Here is a 19605-nt window from a genome sequence, read left to right as displayed (position 1 = left end):
CACACAGTGTATCTTGGGGCTGTGGTAACTCAGATTGAAGGACTCTCTGTCTCTCAGATTTCCTATCTCAGGGCAGCAATGAATGAAAATTGCCTGAGAAATCAAGCAGGTGGTAATGGCCTCTCTGGCAGATAAAAGTTATCGGAGGATAGACTTTTCCCTGAGGCTGCTACATTGTCTGCTTCAGCTCCATGGTGGATTAAAATCAGCCGCGCGATGGACACAGTCACACCCTAACAAAAAAGATGTCCATTGAATAAAGAAACGTGGAGGAGCCCTGGGCTGGAGGAGGCCAGGGCGGGGTCCCGCTCTCCTGGGCCCAGAGCCTTGGTGATGAAGGCCTCTCCTTGTGCCTTTTACTTCCCCGGGGAGGGAGTAGGAAGCCAGAGCATGATTTTTATAGGCCTCTCCTCTAACTCCTGTTTAGCACAAAACCAAGAAGGAGTGGGGCAGAGCGGACACGGTGGGGGTTGGGGAGGAGGTTAGAGGAAAAGTTCAACTGTCACATGATCAGCAGGATGGTTCCTTGAGGATTTGATGGACGTGGGAAGATTAGAAAAGATCTCAAGCTAAAAACAAATGTCACCGTATTTTCTCCATTCCACAACTGCTAGCCCCCCTTATACACACATGCATACCCCAGTCCCAGCTCGTCTGTCCCGAAGATAAACATGCTTTCTTTAAACCTTAGAACCTGCCTTCCATTAATTCTGGTTTTCACAGGGAAGCTTTCCCTGGTGACTGATTACAGAAAATTGCTTATTTAAAGAAACATGGGATTCCTTTTACAGACAAAGGCAGACATCATCTCAGAGACTTCTCCGCAGACAGGAGAGACTGGCGAGGACTCTGCTGCAATCAGGGATAAGGGGAAAGAGGGGAGAACCGGTTCGCACTAGCTCACTCTCCATCGCACAAACACACAGCCCACCCCAGTAACCGCACCACATGACACACATGCATTTGGGCTTCTAATTACTTCTCTGTCTATTTCATGCTAACGCAGCAATTAGTGATAAAGCTCAAAACACTCATACACGTTAGCCTGATGACACTTAATTATGACATTAGATATACTGCACCTCATGACATATGTAGCTTAGCAAGTAATAAGAAATCCACATATATGGCCCATCTAAACAACAATGTAATAAAAGTAAAGGAAAGCCATGAAACCCTCGCGTTGTCATTAAAAGAAAATGTAATGGGTGTATATTTATGTGAAATAAGCCATTTCCAGATGCTAACCAGGAATTCGGTCTCCTCAGCTCAGAAAGTGTAGTTTGGTCTTTATTTTTAAAGAAAAAGAATAGGAAAGGGAAGGGAAGAAATGAGAAAAGAAAAATAAAGAGAAGAGAGGAGAGAAGAGAAGAGAAGTAATCAGTAGGTCGTACCTGATGATAGCTTGGTGCCTCTGTGTGTCCATTCTCATTTTGAGTACCGTAGACATCAGCAGGAGATGTAGGGACAAATGTGACTTTTTTGCTGGGATGGTCCAGGAGATGTGCCATTTGCTGTTGGTTTACATGGGCCTGTTCATGAGACATGATTAATAGCTTAACAGCTCTGCCAAAAAGCACATAAATCTGGCCATCCACAGGGTAATTGACACACTGCTTATCTCGCAGATCCCTCCAGCACTCGCTTATCTCTGTCTAATCCCCAAGTGGGCATTCGAAGAAGCTGATTATGCAATGCACAGTTGCTGACACTACAGTTTGGGGGTCTGTTCCTTATAGCACCCAATTAGCTGCCACACAAAGCCCTACTCCCTTTGATCAACCTTGACCAAGTATAAAGTAGCAGCTGAATGAACACAGGCTACAGGGAATTCCTCGGGAGCATCCAGGCCTTCTCAGAGGGGGGTGTGAAGTGGGAACCTCAACCTCCCAATTCTGAGTCAAGTTTCCCTTTGCTTTAGCTGAACCAGACCACAGTGATCCACCATCTAGCCCCATATGGTAACCACTGTTCCCTCAAGCTTTCTTCTCCCTCTCCCTCCTGGTCCTCTTTTCCAGTTCATTACACATCTTGACTTTCCTCATTGAAAGCCAGCATATCTCCATGTTCCTGTGCAGTGTGGACTTGAAAACTTCAGCTTCCGTCTCTGTTCCTGATTTCTTCATTTCTATGAAAATTTTTAAACAAATGATACTGATTTAGCATAGTAACAACTGTGAAGATTAAAGATTACACACTGAACAAATTGTAAAGTCCTTTGAAAACACAAACTGCTATAGGAGTAATTATTATCATTGTTATTCATCACCTCAGCTCATCACATAGAGTAAACAGGAGATAATAAAGAGGCGACTCTTAAATGCAGTATCAGCAGCAAGACCCATTTATTACACTGCTATTTGCTTGGATCCCATTACAGTTATAAATTTTTACGCTCATCTAGCACTTTTCATCTGAGAATGTCAAAGTGCTGCACAAGCACAGGCTCTAATTACACTAATCCCCCAACCCGCACGGAGAGCGGCAGGCAAGGGCCACCTCCAGTCCTGCAAGTGGCCATCTAAGCAGATCCTGCCGGGGCCTGGGAAGGTCTCCCTGCTGAGGGCGCATCTAGAAACTTCTGAAATCAGGAAAAGTGCCCGGGTGAGTCATGTCTTTTTTTTTTTTAAACACAAAAAATGAATGTCAGATAGACAGACATACAGAGGTTTGAATCTTTTTCTTCTGTGTGGGGGTTATGTGTCCAATGTCTTGCAAGCAACCCACATGCCTGGATCCCACCATGGGGCCCACAATTTGTACATTCGCCGTCAAACACAACCTGAAGGAAAATCTTCGGTGTCGTATTGTTTGTAACGTTACCAGCCTGGAAGTTTTCATACCGTGATGATTATTAATGATAGTAAATGAGTGTATACATTGAGAAATATAATGAAAACAATGTATGTTTTCAACATCTTGTCACTTTGCCAGTGTAATACTCATCTGGAAAAAAGCCCCAGCTCTGGATAATTCTTATACAATATTTACAGTACTTCTGATACTGTCGTAGGTTTTGGTTTAAGTAAACTGATAGTTTCAGCTGGTAATAATTCTGCCCCACCACTAATCAGAGCAGAACAAATTGCTTACACTCTTGGGATTTTGCCTTCTCCCACTTTAAAAAGCAGGTTGCCGACTCCAGAGTGAGGTACCTGCAGCCCAGAATGTGTGCGAGATGAGGTGATCCACAGAGGCCCAGGAAAGCAACAGTAAGACTTCCATTGTATTTATTCTACTTTAATTTGTAAAAATAATGAAATTAATCTGACTGGTAGCTTATTCAATTTGAGAGTAGAACGCATAGATATACAGATATTGAGAGTGCATGCCCAAATTGTTTACTGATGTTGGGCAAACAAAAATATTTGAAGCATTAAAAAAAGAGAGAGAGAGAGAAATACTTACATAGTAAAAGAGAGGTATATTTAGGTCAGACTTCATTCATATGAGAAATGTTTTCAGGGAGAGAAGGGCAATGTACGTTTACTTGCTAAAAGTCCTTGAAATAAAAAAGGTCTTGTCAAGCTGACCCACTATGTCAGTCCTCATCCTCACAACAATTAGAAATGATGTTGAGCCCCCACATAGTTCTGACCACATTTCATTGTGACCAAAGTGGGCTATGAAGCATTTTCAAAAACCAAAGAACCTTAGCCCCAAGTAACACTGATTTATGTAAGAAAAATAATAAAATGGTAAGTTCCTGTGGTTGAATTGCTATCTAACAGGTATCTTACTCTAATTCTAGACTCCAAATACCCAGCTTTGTGTCCCAGCGGCACACCCATGAAAGAGTCCCCAGCCTCCACTGTGAATCCTTATCCACAAATGGAGTATGCCTATGCCCTCCCTACCTCACAGCCATCAAATACCCAGCTTTGTGTCCCAGCGGCACACCCATGAGAGAGTCCCCAGCCTCCACTGTGAATCCTTATCCACGAGTATGCCTCTGCCCTCCCTACCTCACAGCCAGAGACAGCCCTGCCTCAGCCATGTCAGAGCCAAGGCCAGGATTTCAAGATAAAACCCTTCTCACCTGCTTTCCACCCCAATCCATGGACTTGCAGTTACTTATCTTGAGATCCAAGGTTTCTAAAGAATTTCCACAGAAACCAAAGTTGGGGGCAGGCAAAGGCAAACATAAGGAAGGGGCCTAAGAGAAGCACCGCGGGGAGAACGGCAGGAGCCAGGGAGCAAGGAAGACAAGTGGCTGACAACTGGATCAGCAGCGGCCTGAGGAGCCAACTAAGGCAGTGTTTCCAAGCCCTTATTGGAAGCCACCCAGTGCCAACCTTTGGCAATTTATACACATGCTTGTATAGCACTGCCCAATAGGAATACAAAACATGCCATATAGGAAATTTAAATTTGTCTACATTACTCACAATAGCCAAAAGGTGGAAACAACCCAATGGCCATGGAAAAACAAAATGTGGTGTACACACACACACACACACACACACGCACACACACAAATATCATTCAGCCTTAAAAAGGAAGGAAATTCTGACACATGCTACAACGTAGAGGAACCTTGAAGACAGTATGCTAAGCAATAAGTCAGACCCAAAAAGACAAATGTATTGTATGATTCCACTTATATGAGATGCCTAGAATAGTCAAATTCATGAAGATGGAAAGTAGAATAGTGGTTACCAGGGACTAGGAGAAGGAAATGGGGTGTTCGTGTTTAATTGGTACAAAGTTTCAGTTTGGAAAATGAAAAACTTGTGGAGATAAAGATGATGGGTGCACAACAATGTGAATGGACTTAATGCCATTGAACTGTACACCCAAAAATGGTTAACATTGTAAATTTTATCTTATGTATATTTTACCACCACAATATTTTTTTCTAGTAGCCACATTAAAAAATTTTTTAAGAAATAGGGGAAATTAATTTTTAAAATATATTTTCTTTGCCCCAACATATTTAAAACAAACCTATCATTTCAACATGAAGTCAACATGACTATTGATAAGATATTTTACATTATTTCTCTCATACTTTGTCTTGACATTCCAACATTTATTTTACACTTACGGCGCATCTCAGGGCAGCTAGCATCATTTTAAGTGCTCAGTAGCCTCCTGTGGCTGGTGGCTACCATGCTGGACAATGCTGACCTAGAGGGGCAAAAGCTAAGACCGCTCACCATCTGAACCCTGGCCACTCTGCTGTGGGGCTCTTTAAAGAAAACAAAGGGAAAGGAAAGGTCATTTCTCGACTGGTGAGACAGAAAGGATCGCTGGGAACCTGGAACTGTAGGAGACAGTGTTCAACAACAGGTAAGGAAAGAAGCACAGAGAGAGAGAGTGAACTGCTCAAGTTCACAGAGCTAGTAAGTAACAGAGCTGGGACTAAAACAGGGCTGTGCCTTTAACCACTAAACCATCACGCCTTCCCACGAGTGCACCATATTCTCTGGACAAATCCAGAGGCTGAGGAGTGTGGGGAATTGCAATGGCCCAAGGGATCTTCAAGTTGCTACCTCCTGGTGTCCTACAGATGAAGTGGTAACCTTGGCTGTGAGGCAAGTAAGCTGAACTGGCAGGATTTCCTCTATATTCACCAGCCACTGCGACCTACAGACACACTCAGGTTAGTTATGTCAGTGAATAGCAGTTATGACTCAGGTTAGATACTAGTGTCAGATATTTGGAAGCCTTCTCTTGAGATTAGAAGTATTTTTCCTAAAGAAACTGGACAGCTGGACAATCAAATCCATGACCTGTCTGGAAAACCCAGAAGTTGGCCTATAGAGTAAACTCACTGGCATTTCTTTCTCCCTCCCTCAGTGCTCTGCTCTGAAGTGCTATAAATCAAACACAATGAGACTCGTGTGAAACAATGTTTATTTCAGGACATGGTGACTCCTCAGCCAGAGAACTTAAGACACCAAGTTTCCATGTTCTGGGTGATGGAAATCAGGTCAGGCAGAGCTAATAAACAGCAGAAGAATAAACAGCTTAATTTATCCTTCAAAGAGAGAGAAACCAGTCTAGCTCCGGTAGAGTATCTATATCACATGGGCGAAATTTCGCTTCTGATTAACATGTTAGTGCCCCACAAACCCTCAACCTCCCACAGAGCCAGGATAGCAGAGGTGACGTATCCCCTATTCTATCCCAATTGCCAACTACTCTTATCATGGCAGAGCTCATGCTGAGCCACCGCTGAGCTTGACAATAAAAATAACAACAAAAAGCCCTGCCTGGAAAATTATTGTTCTTATACACAGTCCAGATCAGTTTGGTAGACAGTTTCCAAAACATCCACCAACCCACAAACATGTTCTCCAGTCTTATCCCATTAGATGCAAGCATTCCCTAAGGGCACACAGTCCTCCAGGCCACTGTGGTCTTACACAAGCAACATAATTAGTAGCATGCTTGCTTCTATTAGTCAGCAAGGAGTAGAATGGCAGAAAGAAAGAAAAGTAAATGGATTTCCAAGTAGAGAAATTAAAGTTGATATACTTTAAAATTCATTTTTATTTTTTTTATTTTTTTTATTCATTGATTTGAGAGAGGGAGAGAGAGAGAGAGATTCGTTGTTCCACTTATTTATGCATTCATTGTTTGATTCTTTTACGTGCCCTGACTGGGGATCGAACCTGCAAGCTTGGCATATCGGGACGACGCTCTAACCAACTGAGCTACCAGGCCAGGGCAATATTTATTTTTATTATACAAATATACTACACATGGTTTGGGGAATTTAGAAAACAAGGTAAGAGGGGGGGAAGAATTTGTCACCAGGTCTGGAAACTAATTTATATTTCTGCATAATTTATATCAAAAGATAACTTGGCAAGATTCCTAACAATTACCTCAGTGTTCACTAATACAACGGAGTCAAGTTCATCATTAACAGTGTCTCCCTCACACCTGTCAAAATGGCTATTATCAATAAATCAAGAAACAACAAATGCTGGAGAGGATGTGGAGAAAACATAACCCTTGTGCAGTGTTGGTGGGAATACAGATTAGTGCAATCACTTTGGAAAGCATTATGGCGTTACCTCAAAGTACTACATAATATTTGGTGAGCAATTTCCTGGACTACCCAGTGATTCCACTTCTGGGGATTTATCTGAAGAAACCCCAAACACTGATTCAAAAGAGCATAGGCACCCCAATGTTCATTGCAGCATTATTTACAATAGCCAAGATTTGGAAGCAGCCGAAGTGTCCATCAGCAGATAAGTGGATAAAACAGCTGTGGTACATTTACACAATGGAATACTACTCGGCCATAAAAAGGCAGAAAATTGTATCCTTTGTGACAGCATGGATGGACCTAGAGAACATTATGCTAAATGAAATAAGTCAGTCAGAGAAAGACAAGTACCATATGATTTCATTCATATATGGAATTTAATGAACTAACAAGCAAAATAGAGACAGACTCATAGATAGCAGGCAGACAGTTCTGGCAGGGGCCAGGGAGGCAGGGTAGAGAATTAGGGCAGGGGAAGATTGAGCAAAAAAGTGTCTCACCAGGAACTAAACCAAGAACAAGAATATTTAGTGTGATGGACCCACTGGAGTTTGCTTGGAGGTTAGCTTCAGACGCACAAAATAGGAGATTTGCTTAGAAAACTCACTCTAATAGTCCTAATCCCAGACTCTCAGAGCAAAGAGTATAGGAAAAGCAAAGAGAGGCCATTGAAAGCAAGAATTTTGAAGTGTTAATGTCCAGGTAAGGCCCCCAAACTTCCGGGTTCCTTGCTCCTCTTCAGTGGCTCCTTCCTACCCTGTAGGCCACTGTTCCCAGGAGGTAATCACAAGGTTGCAAATTCATGCTTATACCCAGTAGTTTCCAGCAACAAGATAATTAAAAGTATAACAATTATCACACAAGGCTCATTAAATTCTTTCATATTAACAAGGGGTCCTCACCCTCATAAAATTTGAGGGCCATTACTCTAGTCTGTCTTTGACTCCTAAGACTTAAGTGCTTAAGTTATCGCCCATCTAGGGCCTACCCACCCTCATACAGAGGATGTGCCAAGAGCCTTCTCTACCTTTGTGGCCCCAGATACCTCATCTGAGTGCAGGGCCTCAGTTTCTCCTTAACACTGTCATTAGTCATAATGATGGCAATAAGTGATACAAATGGAATGCCTAACCCTCAAAGGTAATTTTGAGAGTAGTAAGATAATATGCGTCCATTCCCTAAGGGCATCCATTTCATAAAAGGATGTTAATGTTAATGATGTCAAATTTTCTCAAGAACTCCAAGTGTAACCCCTAACTTGCCACTTGCTAAATCTGCATCCAAACTGATTCGCTCATCACAGAAAATCTATTGTAAGTCTGCCAAAAGATAATTGTTCACACAGAATTAGGTACTCAAGGTCATGTTTTCTATTTCCATTGTCTGCCATTAGAATCTTAACTATTTATCCAATTTCAGATTCTCAAGTTGCAAAAGGAATTAGAAGTTCACTCCAGTGAGAATGTTTGCAATTATTTTTAGGAATGCTATAAATTAAAAACTTTGTTCATGTTGTAAAGTAATATCACATAATATTTATCTTTAGAGCTAGTGTAGAATAAATATTTGAGGGGGGTGGAGGGACTGAGCAAACAAGAAAAAAGAGAAATAAATATTTGAAAAACATCTAAAATATTTAAAAATATATAATGTAAAATAAATCTCTATTAGATTATTGTTTAACCTATAAAACTAATACATCAACTTAATCCAGGAAATTGCTGACCAAGTATTATGTAGCACTTTGTCCCTAATGAGACTCTAACCAGCAGAAAGTTGTGGGAAAGAATAGGATTTGGTGTCAGAGACTTGGGTTCAAATCTCAGCTATGTCACTTATAGGTTTCCATATAGGGCTAAGTCACCTTTTTCAGTTCTAAATAGTAATATTCATAAGGCTGGAAAAAAGGATTGTGTGTAATAATCTACGTGAAAGCACAAGTGCTGCAAAAATATTAGCTGTTCATCAGTGCACAGCCCATTATTCTTCTAGTCCAGCTAGCTAATCAATAACCACAACCAATCTCAGCCAGAGTGATGTGTGGGCATGGGGTATAATCACCCCCAGCAGCCCCCACTGAGAGAAACAAAAGAGGTCAGAGGTTCCATTAATGCTAGCTTAGCAGTTGACACTTGCTAAAATATTTTTTCATGGAAACCTAACATCAGAATCACATAGTAGACTCGGGAAAAGCTCTCTGTTTAGAAATGCTTGGGAAGATTGCTATTTCATGCCTTGAAGATAAAGGAATTAAATAGCACATTTGTTACAACAAAGTTTCTTCTGCACCTCCCCGTTAGCATTTGTCATATTACATACATCACATTTGCACTTGATAAAATCATGAGAGTTGCTGTGCGTGCCCATTTGCCTGCCTGATTGGAGCTGAGTTCATTCCTGGGTGCTTTCCAGAAATGTAAGCAGGAAAAATTGTTTCTAGGTAACATTTTTGTTTTAAATCAACACTTAACTCTGGATTTTAGAAAAGATAGAGCCCCCAAGGTCAAACAGCTTCCCTCCACATGTTACACCACTTGAGTTACAAGCAAATTTAGCTGCAGGTGGATACTATAAAGTTGTTTGAGCTTTCATTTAAAAGGAGACTCTCATTAAATGTTTTTTCATGCTGTTTTCTTTTTTTTAATTTAATTGATTTTTAGAAGGAGGAAGGGAGAGTGAGAGAGACATTGATGTAAGAGAGAAACATCAATTGGTTGCCTCCTGCATGTACCCAGCCCAGGGATTAAACCCTGCAACCTGGGTGTGTGCCCTGACTGGGAATCGAACCAGCGATCTTTTGGTGCTAGGGACGACACTCAACCTGAGCTACACGGGCCAGGGCACAATTTATTCTTAAGATAAATTCTAGAGGCAAAATTACTGGGTGTATGGGTATACCAAAGTTACAAGCTTTGACATGTACCTGCACATTTTTGTTTCCCAGAGTGAGATTCAGCCATCTTTAAATAAGCCCAGAGATAAGTATATGATTGTCTAACCACTATGTTGTATACCTGACACTAATACAAAATAATATTGAGTGTAAAATGTAATTTAAAAAAAAATTCTTTCTGCACTTCAAAGAAAGAACATAAAAAAGAAAAAAGGAGGGGGGGAGGGGAATAGGGCCCGAGCTTTCAAAAGTACAGTGAGACTGTTATTCACAGAAAATAACCTCTACCTAGACCTGCTCTCATCAATGGACAGAGGGAGGGGGAAAATGTGTCATTCAACCAAACAATTATTTAATAATTTCTCAAGAACCTACCATGTCTGGCACATAGCAAGTCCCCGCTCTCATTAGGTCACGTGCCCTGTTGTTGCGGAGGAGTCTCTGCAGGAAGAAATATAGGTCAGTTTCCTTTGGCCAAGTGTCCCTCAGAACTATCCCCATAGACACAAAATCGAAATAAACATCTAAATCTAGTCCAAATAAATTTCCCACCAATATCTTAGAACAAGTTTTTATTTTATTTTTTTAATTTACCTTTATTGTTAAAAGTATTACAGTTGTCCCCTTTGTTTTTTTATTCCCATTGTAGAACCAGTTTTGTTTTGTTTTGTTTTAAATATGTTTTCATTTATTTTTAGAGAGAGGAAGGGAGAGGGATAGAGGGAAACATTGATGAGAGAGAAACACCATGGATCAGCTGCCTCCTGCAGCCCCCACACGGGGGATTGAGCCCTCAACTTGGGCATGTGCCCTGACTGGGTATCAAACCGGTGACCTCTTGGTTCCTGGGTCAATGCTCAACCACTGAGCCACACCGGCCAGGCAGAACCACCCATAGTTTTTAATACCACCATAGTAAACCATTCTCTACAAGTTTATATATAGGGATAATGAAACACTATCATATGTTCTTTAACCAAAAGTTAAATCATCTTTACCTTTCTTTTTTTTTAATATATTTTATTGATTTTTTTACAAAGAGGAAGGGAGAGGAATAGAGAGTTAGAAACATTGATGAGAGAGAAACATCGATCAGCTGCCTCCTGCACACCCCCTACTGGGTATGTGCCCACAACCAAGGTACATGCCCTTGACCGGAATCAAACCTGGGCCCTTTGAGTCCTCAGGCCGACGCTCTATCCACTGAGCCAAACGGGTTAGGGCAATCTTCACCTTTCTTGATAAAATTCAACTTTGAAAAATAAAGCATACTACTACAAATAACAGGAAATATTTTGGCCAATGTTTCGGAATCATTTCTAATTTAAGAGCCCATATGTTCACTGGCTTTACATGTAGCCACATCTCTATCACCCTAAAATTGCTATCCTAACATCCTTTTCCTCCTTTTGCTATTTCCAAGGAGTCAGATGGAAAAGATCAGTAACAAAAAAAATCAGGAAAACAGTTCAAGACTTAGAAAACTTTGACATCTTTTCCGTGACCATCAAAACGTGATTTTTAAAAGTAAGTACCACCCTGGCAATGCCTTGATAGTTTGGCAGACATTGTTCTTTCTGCAAGAGCATAAATTTAACACAGAAAACATTGTCATGGGCTGTCAGAACAAGTTACTATTAAATGACCACTGAATGGGACACATATTCAGAAAGTTAATCATTGCTCTGCAGTAACCCCACTGGTGCCTCTGAGGAGTTTGCACTGGGCAGACCACTTGAAATCACTCACTTAGTTCACGGGGGTCATTGCAGAACTCTGTGCTTAGGAAGAGAACTGGACTATGGTTCTCATGTAGCTTAAGATTCACTTAGGACCAGGGGACCACACATCCATGACTGGGCACCTTGTTCTCAATTCAGCCAGGTGCTGAAAAACCTTGAGGAACTAAACTGTGAACCGCTGGATGATAAGGAGTACACCTTATTCATCTTTGCAATTACCGTCCCTAACACAGGGTCTAACATTGTGGGTAAATGAACTAAAACACTATCAAAAGTTGCACCCAGAGGGTAAGTTTTCCAACGTTGAAAGATGCAAAAGGCAGCAACAGTAATAACAATTGTTTGCCAAAACCTGAGTTGACTCTAGTAATCACTAGGCATCGGAGGGAAGGAGAGTGAAGCGTTAATTCCCCTTCTTTGCAGGCAGCCTTCTCCTCCATTTTGCTGCCTTTGTTCCTAAGAGCACAGAGCCCTAATTTGCCTGCCAATTTTGCCTCTCTCAGCTCAGGCACATTTCACTCTGCCTTTGGCTCTACAAAATATGCTTTAAATCCCATTTTCTGAGGACTCAATTTTCAGGAGAGAAACAAATCCAGCAAACCTGTTTTAATCCCAATTAACTTCTCTGAACCTTAATTTCCTCATCTGTAAAATGGAGATATTTCCCATTTCAAGTTATGTAAACTACTTGACACGAGGCCTGGTGCAGTGCTTAATAAATAGTAGGTAGTGCTATTATTCTTAAGGACCCAGTCATGTAGATTCCTGGAGGGGAAAAAAAAAGGAAGCTTTTTATTTTTTTAATATTTTTACTGATATTTGGAGAGGGAGGAAGGGAGTGGGAGAGAGAGAGAGAAAAAAAAAACACACCTATGTAACAGAGAAACATTGATCAGTTGCCTCCCACATGTGCCCTGACCAGGAATCCAGCCCACAACCTGGGCCTATGCCTTCACTGGGAATTGAACCAGCAACCTTTTGGTGCATAGACGACGCTTAACCAACTGAGCCATACTGGCCAGAGAGAGGAAGCCTTTTAAAAATAGCTACATCAAAAAGACAATTTAAAAAAATAGAAATAAAAAAAATAGCTACGTCAGCCCTAGCTCAGTGGATAGAGCGTCAGCCTGCCTGCGGACCGAAGGGTCCTGGGTGTGAATCCGGTCAAGGGCACCAAAGGGGGGAAAAAAATAGCTACATCAGTTCCTAATTTTTTCTCTAGACAAATTAAACTAATCATGATTAGATGGTGACGGGTGTAGTGATCTGTGAGAAGGAAATCAATTTAGCTAGAAGGGCTAATTATTTAAAAAATAAAAAAATTGTCCTGGAAAAATATAAGAAAATAAGTAAAAAAAAAAAAAAGTAAAAAAAAAAATAAGTAAGAAAATAAGAATACCTCTCTCTTTTCCTCTCTCTCTCTCTCTCTCTCTCACTCACTCACTGCTTTCAAGCATCCTTAAAGTTGGTAAAATTGTGACCCTAATACATTAAGAAAAATGCCCTGAACCAGCCCAGAGTGAAAATAAACATGACTGAGCAATAAATTAGGATCTCCTTCATTCTCCTTCTACCTCCCACAGTCCACATGGAAGCTTTGGTGTAATCAAGACCCATTCCAGCCCCCTCTGCACATGGCCTCCCCCAGGTGACTCCAGGCTCAGGCATCCAGGGGCAATGGATAAACATTACCTGATACAGATGGAATGAGCAGATGTCTGGAGTCCTGAGCCCAGACTGTGAAGGACAGACAGTGAGTAGGAGGCTTAGAACAGAACATGCACCCCGTTTTCCTGCCCAGTCCCCTGATCCCTGAGTGCCAATAAGGGGAAGAAATGCTCATTCCAACAATTGGTGACTCCTCGTGACTCCTATCTTTATACCATGACTCCCAGACATGCTCCTAGGAAGGCATTAGAGTCAAAGCAGTTCCAAGTTCACCAAATGTCATCTGTCCATGTGACAGATAAGAAAACTTGATGCCTAGAGGCTTTGAAGGACTTGACCAACTTCATATACCAGCTTACTGTAAAACCAAAAACAGATTCCAAGTCTCCTGCCTTCTAGAGCAGTCCTCCATTTTTATATTCTACTGCTCCCATAGTAGGACCAAAGATCATTCATCCAACTTTCTCACTGCATACTCACTAAGTGCCAGGCACTATGGTGAGCATTTGAAACTGTAAGATTCTTCCATGGCAATAATAAAAGATCCCTTTGCAGATGACAAAAAAAAGAAAGAGAGAAAAAGAAAAGAAAAGAACAATTGCCCTGAAAGCTTCTTGCCCTTTAATATCAAACAATTGATAAACACCTACTATGTGCCCAAGTTCAGCACTAGGTGCCAGGAAAGGAAGAAATAGATAAGACACTCTCCCTCCCCTCCTTGCAATACTCCTAGCTGAAGTTAGATTCCACCAATGCGGATAAACAGAGAGAGATTCAGACCATGAATTAACATGGAATAAACACAGATAACAAATAGACAAGATTAAATATTTAGATTATACATTGGCCAGGGGTTAAGTGGATTAATGGAGTGATGAGTCGGGCAGAGTTATGGGATTTCCATGTTTAGACAGGGTGGATTAGGTTGTCTAGCACACGGAAATGCAAATCGAAACTGCTATCTTCAGCACTAACACCCTCTATTCATCTCTAGAAGAGCCTTCTGTCAAAGGGCGGAAAGTGCAGGACAGACCATGTCTCCCCATCTTTACAACATCCTGGTGAGTCAGAGCCAGAACTCTAATTCCCAGGCTCATGCTGAGGAAACAGACCCAGGGGAGGAAGTGGGAAAGTCGAGTCACTAAAACCTAGTCCTGGCCCCTCTTCACCTCCAGTCTAAATGCCTCCGGAGCACTTGGGCAATCCATACAGGCTCCAACATGATGGCCCACTGTAACACAGCCCCTTTGATCTTTTACTTCAAAGGAGGAGAAATTGTGAGCTACCTTGTAATTATCTCCCAAGTACTTCAAATGCATGTTTTGGATTCTCTATAGAGCATAAGTTTCTTAAGGGCAGGGATGTACCTTGAATGCCCCATCACTTGCAGTAGAGCTGGGAAGCGCTCCAGAGACTGCGGATCTTACACATTCTTGAGGAATGAGTGAATGGTCTAGAGAAGACATCACAGGAAAAAAAAAAAAAAAAAATGGCCGTGATGCCCGACCAGGTGCATTTCTCACTGCCCATTCATTTCTGGCCCTGCACACCTCCTGCCCCTATGAAGCTTGCTCCTGAAACAAATCTCTACCAGGACAGTGATTCATTTGGATGCCCTTGAAATCATGTGCATGAATCCACTACCAACAGAAACAAAACAAAAAAGTTGTTTGTAAAGAACTGTGAGAAGTGCCCGAAGACCTTGGTACATTATTTTTCTGGACAGAGGAATTCCATACTAATATCCTCATCCACAGATACTGCTTGTCAAAGAATAATTAAGGGCACAGGTGCCTGGTTCCAGCACCAAACTTCTGTTTGCTCCTTCTTGTAATTTTTCTCCCACACCTGACACCCACTTACTACCCAGATAAATTGGAAAGTAGAGTTTAGAGTCTCTTTCTAAAATCATTATAATATTGCTTCTGTATAGACCACATCTTGTCTGACTTCCAGGCCCCTATTACTGTGAGTACTAATTTGCAAAATAGTCTTAAGAGAGGTAAAATGCGGACATAGTGGAGTGGAGTGGCCTGGGTTTGACTCTGGGTCCTGCGGCTGCATTAGCAATATGATTCCCTTCTAATGAAAACTTTTGATTTACAGATGATGAGCTGAGGCCCTGGGACATTTAACAACCTACTTTTTAAACTGTCCTAGTCAATCTCAAAAGTCTATTCCAGCTCCATGCTTTTGACTGCAGTTACCTGCCTGTTATCTCCCTCCACCCCCAAACTCTTACCTTGTGAGACAAGATGGAGAACCTTACCTTTCCTTACTGGGAACTGGCCCAATCTTACCATACATGACATTCAGACAAATGGCTGCCAATGGTTGTTGGTATGAGCAAATAGGCTGTGACCTTTATATGCCCTCCTGTTGGGTATGCTCTGCCCACCACTTTGTTGCCCTGTCTGAGTGCCCTTCATCACCACCCTACACAGAATCGAACTTGATTCCTGACCCTGGACCATCTGTCCCATCCATTACTCACTCAGTTCCTGCCAAGGCAGCTACCATTCCCCCAGAGAAGTGGTGCATCCTCTGCATTCATCTCTCCTCTAACCCTCACAGCCCCTACAATTGATCTTTCCTGAGCACTAGGGTGCCTCTGGTTCATCGCCATCTAGGTCTTCAGAGAAAGTGTGTCCATTACTGCTTCCCTCATGTGTTGTTGGTTCAATAAATGAGAACGTGACACAGAGCCCTGAAATTTCAAGAGAGTTTCAATCCTTGAAAAGCTGACATCTATTGCTGTCTTGGTGAGTCTACAAAAGAGACTGTTAGTTCAAGATGGCTTTGGCCTTCTTTGGCGGTTTGATGGCAATTTTTAAAGGGTAGGAGCTGGAAAGTCCCTCAACAGTTAAAATATTCCTTGAAAATACAAACTGGCAGACTGCATTCATTATTGTGGATTCTTTTTTTTTTTTTTTAAGCAGAAAAAACATTTTTCAATACTTGGGTTATGTGCTTTAAACATTGTCCTGACATCTGTTCTTTAAAAGCACAATAGAAGGCATGCTTTCAACTACAAACACAGATAAAATATGGAAACACAGTTCTGTATTTCTGGGCTAGGGACATGCTAAGTAATAGGGATTTGCATGACTAAGCTTCTACTATGCTGACGTATGCAAAACTCAGAAGCAATCGAATCATCCTTCTTAGTTTGACAATGTTTAAATGAGAAACAGCCTTCACCCTGGATCTGAAGACTTGTGAGCTCACATGAGAACCTGACTGCACCCAATTTAATAGTAATTTTAAAACAGCTGTATCTAAATATTAGGTCTCTTAGCTAACAGTGATGTAGGCAATGATTCTAATTATAGGAACAAAAGGTCAGGAGAGATTAGACCAGGGCAAATGTAGGCACAATTCACCTGAGATCTGGCTCAAGCTGGTTTTTAAGATCTTACTTTTATTTGCAAAAATATAATAAAACCTGGAACTTAATGAATATTTATCTTGAAACTTATTTCATGCTAAACTTTTAGTGATTTTTTTTTCCTTTTCTTTAAGATGTGCTACCTCGTAACAATAAATGAATTCCCAAAAGCTTAGTCAGTTAAATACTATGGTGACAGCATCTGTTTTGTTCTTTTTAATTACAATAAAAGTGGATTAGGGGTTCTAATCAAATTATTTTTCCCAAAACATCAATTACCTACCCCCCAAAAAAGTCTCACATTTTGAATTTCCTGAATCACCGTAATTCCAAATTTTCTGTTGCCATGTCACAATAATTAAAATGTCCTGAAATTCTTAATTTTTTGTTGTGGGAGGGGAAGAGCATCCAAATGAACTGAAACCCTGTGCTAGAGAGCCTGTCTTAATGTTGATTCAGGAAGTACTTATTGCCTTGAGAAAGAGTTTTAGTGGCCCACCCACATCTGGATTATTTCATAGGACAAAACACAGCCAAACCCCCTTGCTGGTCCAGCTTGAACCTGAGTGGGGACTGACTTCCTCTAGTGTTTCCCCATGTTGTGGAGGAGCCTCTGGCTCTGGTTCATGTGTCCTTCCTCCTAAGGCAGTGGTTCTCAACCTATGGGTCGCAACCCCTTTGGCAGTCGAAAGACCCTTTCACAGGGGTCGCCTAAGACCATCCTGCATATCAGATATTTACATTACAATTCATAACAGTAGCAACATTACAGTTATGAAGTAGCAACGAAAATAATTTTATGGTTGGGTCACAACATGAGGAACTGTATTTAAAGGGCCAGAGGTTGAGAACCACTATTAAGGGAAGTCACCAACCAACCACACCTGAGACCCATTTCACAGCAGAAAAAAAGTGTCTGGCAGGTTGCTGAGAAACCAGCCTGTGTAGGGCCCCACCTGGGCACTCCCTCCCCGCTTCCCTCCTTAGGAACAGGAATAGTGATGTGGGAGGAGATTGTTGGCCCTGAATGTCTAGGGTGTGATGGTTCCCAGAGGGTGGGAAATGGATGCTGGTGCTTTGAGAGTAGCATGGACCTGCCCACGCAGGTTCCACTGATGGAGCAATACAAGCACAGAGGAAGTGGAAACGCCTACCTCCTAATCAACTTCAAAAGACTGGACAATAATTATTTCAGCAATCATCATGAACATCTGAAGACCAATGGCCCTCCTTAAGTTTTCAGGACTGTATAGGCCTCCAAGTCTCTTACACCAGTACCTCCCAAACTATAATGTGCATATGAATTGCCTGAGTCTCTTGTTAAAATGCAAATTCTAGCCCTGGCTGGTTTTGCTCGGTGGATAGAGCGTCGGCCCACAGACTGAAGGGTCCTGGGTTCGATTCTAGTCAAGGGCATGTATCTAGGTGGTAGGCTCAATCCCCGGCCCTAAACAGGCATGTGTGGGAGGCAACTAATCGTTGTGTCTCTCTCACATCAATGTTTCTCTCTCTGTCTCTCCCCCTCCCTTCCACTCTCTCTCTCTCTAAAAATCAATGGAAAAAATATCCTCAGGTGAGGATTAATAAAGAAAAAAAAAGCAAATTCTAATTCATTAGGTCTGTGGTGAGATCCAAGATTCTAGTATTACTAACAAGCTGCTGAGGACCACACTTTGAGTAGTGTCTTTGTGTAGGCTGCTATAACAGAATACCATAGACTGGGTATAAACAACAGAAATTTATTTCTCATAGCTCTGGTGGCTGGAAAATCCAAGATCAAGATGCTGGCAGATTCAGTCTCTGGTGGGGTCCCCTTCCTGGTTCTTCTTGCTGTGTCTTCACATGACAGAAGGGGTAAGAGAGCATTCTGGGGTCTGTTTTAGAAGGATAGTAATCATATTCATGAAAGCCCCACCTTCCTAATACCAACACCTTGAGGATTAGGATAGCAACATATAAATTTTGGGTAAACACAGACATTCAGTCCATAACAGGTAGAGAGGTCTTATACAAATCAAGGGATGTGGAGAAGCTCACCCTGGACAACTGGTATTGGTCAAATTACCAGCCCTGGGAGGTAAGTGCCAACAAGCCAAATGTAATTTGATTTAGAAAAATTAAATAAGTGAGATTTCCTGCATCCATATATTGTGGAGCAAATGCAAATTCATTTCTTATTCATGCTTGCCCATTAGTACTTTAAAGCTTTAAAACAGCTGTTACGCACCCAGCCAGAATGGCTGTTGGTTGAGTGTGATCCTATGCACCAAAAGGTTGCAGGCTCGATTCCTGGTCAGGGTATATACCTGGATTTCGGGTTCAGTCCCTAGTTGGAATGCATACAGAAGGCAACTGATGGATGTTGCTCTCTCACATCAATGTTTCTCTCTCTCTCCCTTCTCTCTTTAAGCATGTCCTCGAGAGAGGGTGAAAAATAATAATAATATAAAACAGGTGTTACCCATCAAAATAGATTAGTCAGCAAGGACCTGCTCTCATGTAAGTAGCCAGAGTCTCCATGACATCAGTGTATCATCTGCTGTGTGCATTTCATAGATCAATTTTCCATCACTTCACCATCGCCTTAACCAAATGTTTATAACAAATGGTTCTTCATTCAGTTATTATAGAGCTTTTATTTTTTAATAGATGATTGTTTTTAAAATCCTTTTAGAACCACATCATAATTTCATTGTTTCCTACTTCAAAGTTTAAACTCCTAGATAAATAATCTTTCACTGTAGCACCATGTTCTAGGCATCTGGGAGAAACTAGACATTAGGCTAGGCCGGGGTGGGCAACCCCTGGCACGCATGCCAAACATGGCACGCCAGTAACTTTTGCTGGCACGCGAAACCCTCTCTTATAATCTTCCATTTACAATTTTTTTCTTAATATCGACTTTTTT

The 19605-nt window shown here is 41.5% G+C and overlaps 1 long non-coding RNA gene across 1 annotated transcript in view; it reads left to right on the top strand.

The window, feature by feature from the left end:
- Positions 1-5081: 5081 nt before the first annotated feature.
- Positions 5082-19605, top strand: part of LOC106728186 — a 17574-nt gene continuing 3050 nt past the window's right edge. Inside the window, exons 1-2 of the long non-coding RNA XR_001364457.1 lie at positions 5082-5292; positions 11323-11426. This is a non-coding gene — a long non-coding RNA (uncharacterized LOC106728186). The remainder of the gene's footprint in view (positions 5293-11322; positions 11427-19605) is intronic.

Source organism: Myotis brandtii, unplaced genomic scaffold, assembly GCF_000412655.1.
Source record: "Myotis brandtii unplaced genomic scaffold, ASM41265v1 scaffold56, whole genome shotgun sequence".
Lineage (NCBI taxonomy): Eukaryota > Metazoa > Chordata > Mammalia > Chiroptera > Vespertilionidae > Myotis > Myotis brandtii.
This window is presented reverse-complemented; position numbering and strand designations above follow the sequence as displayed.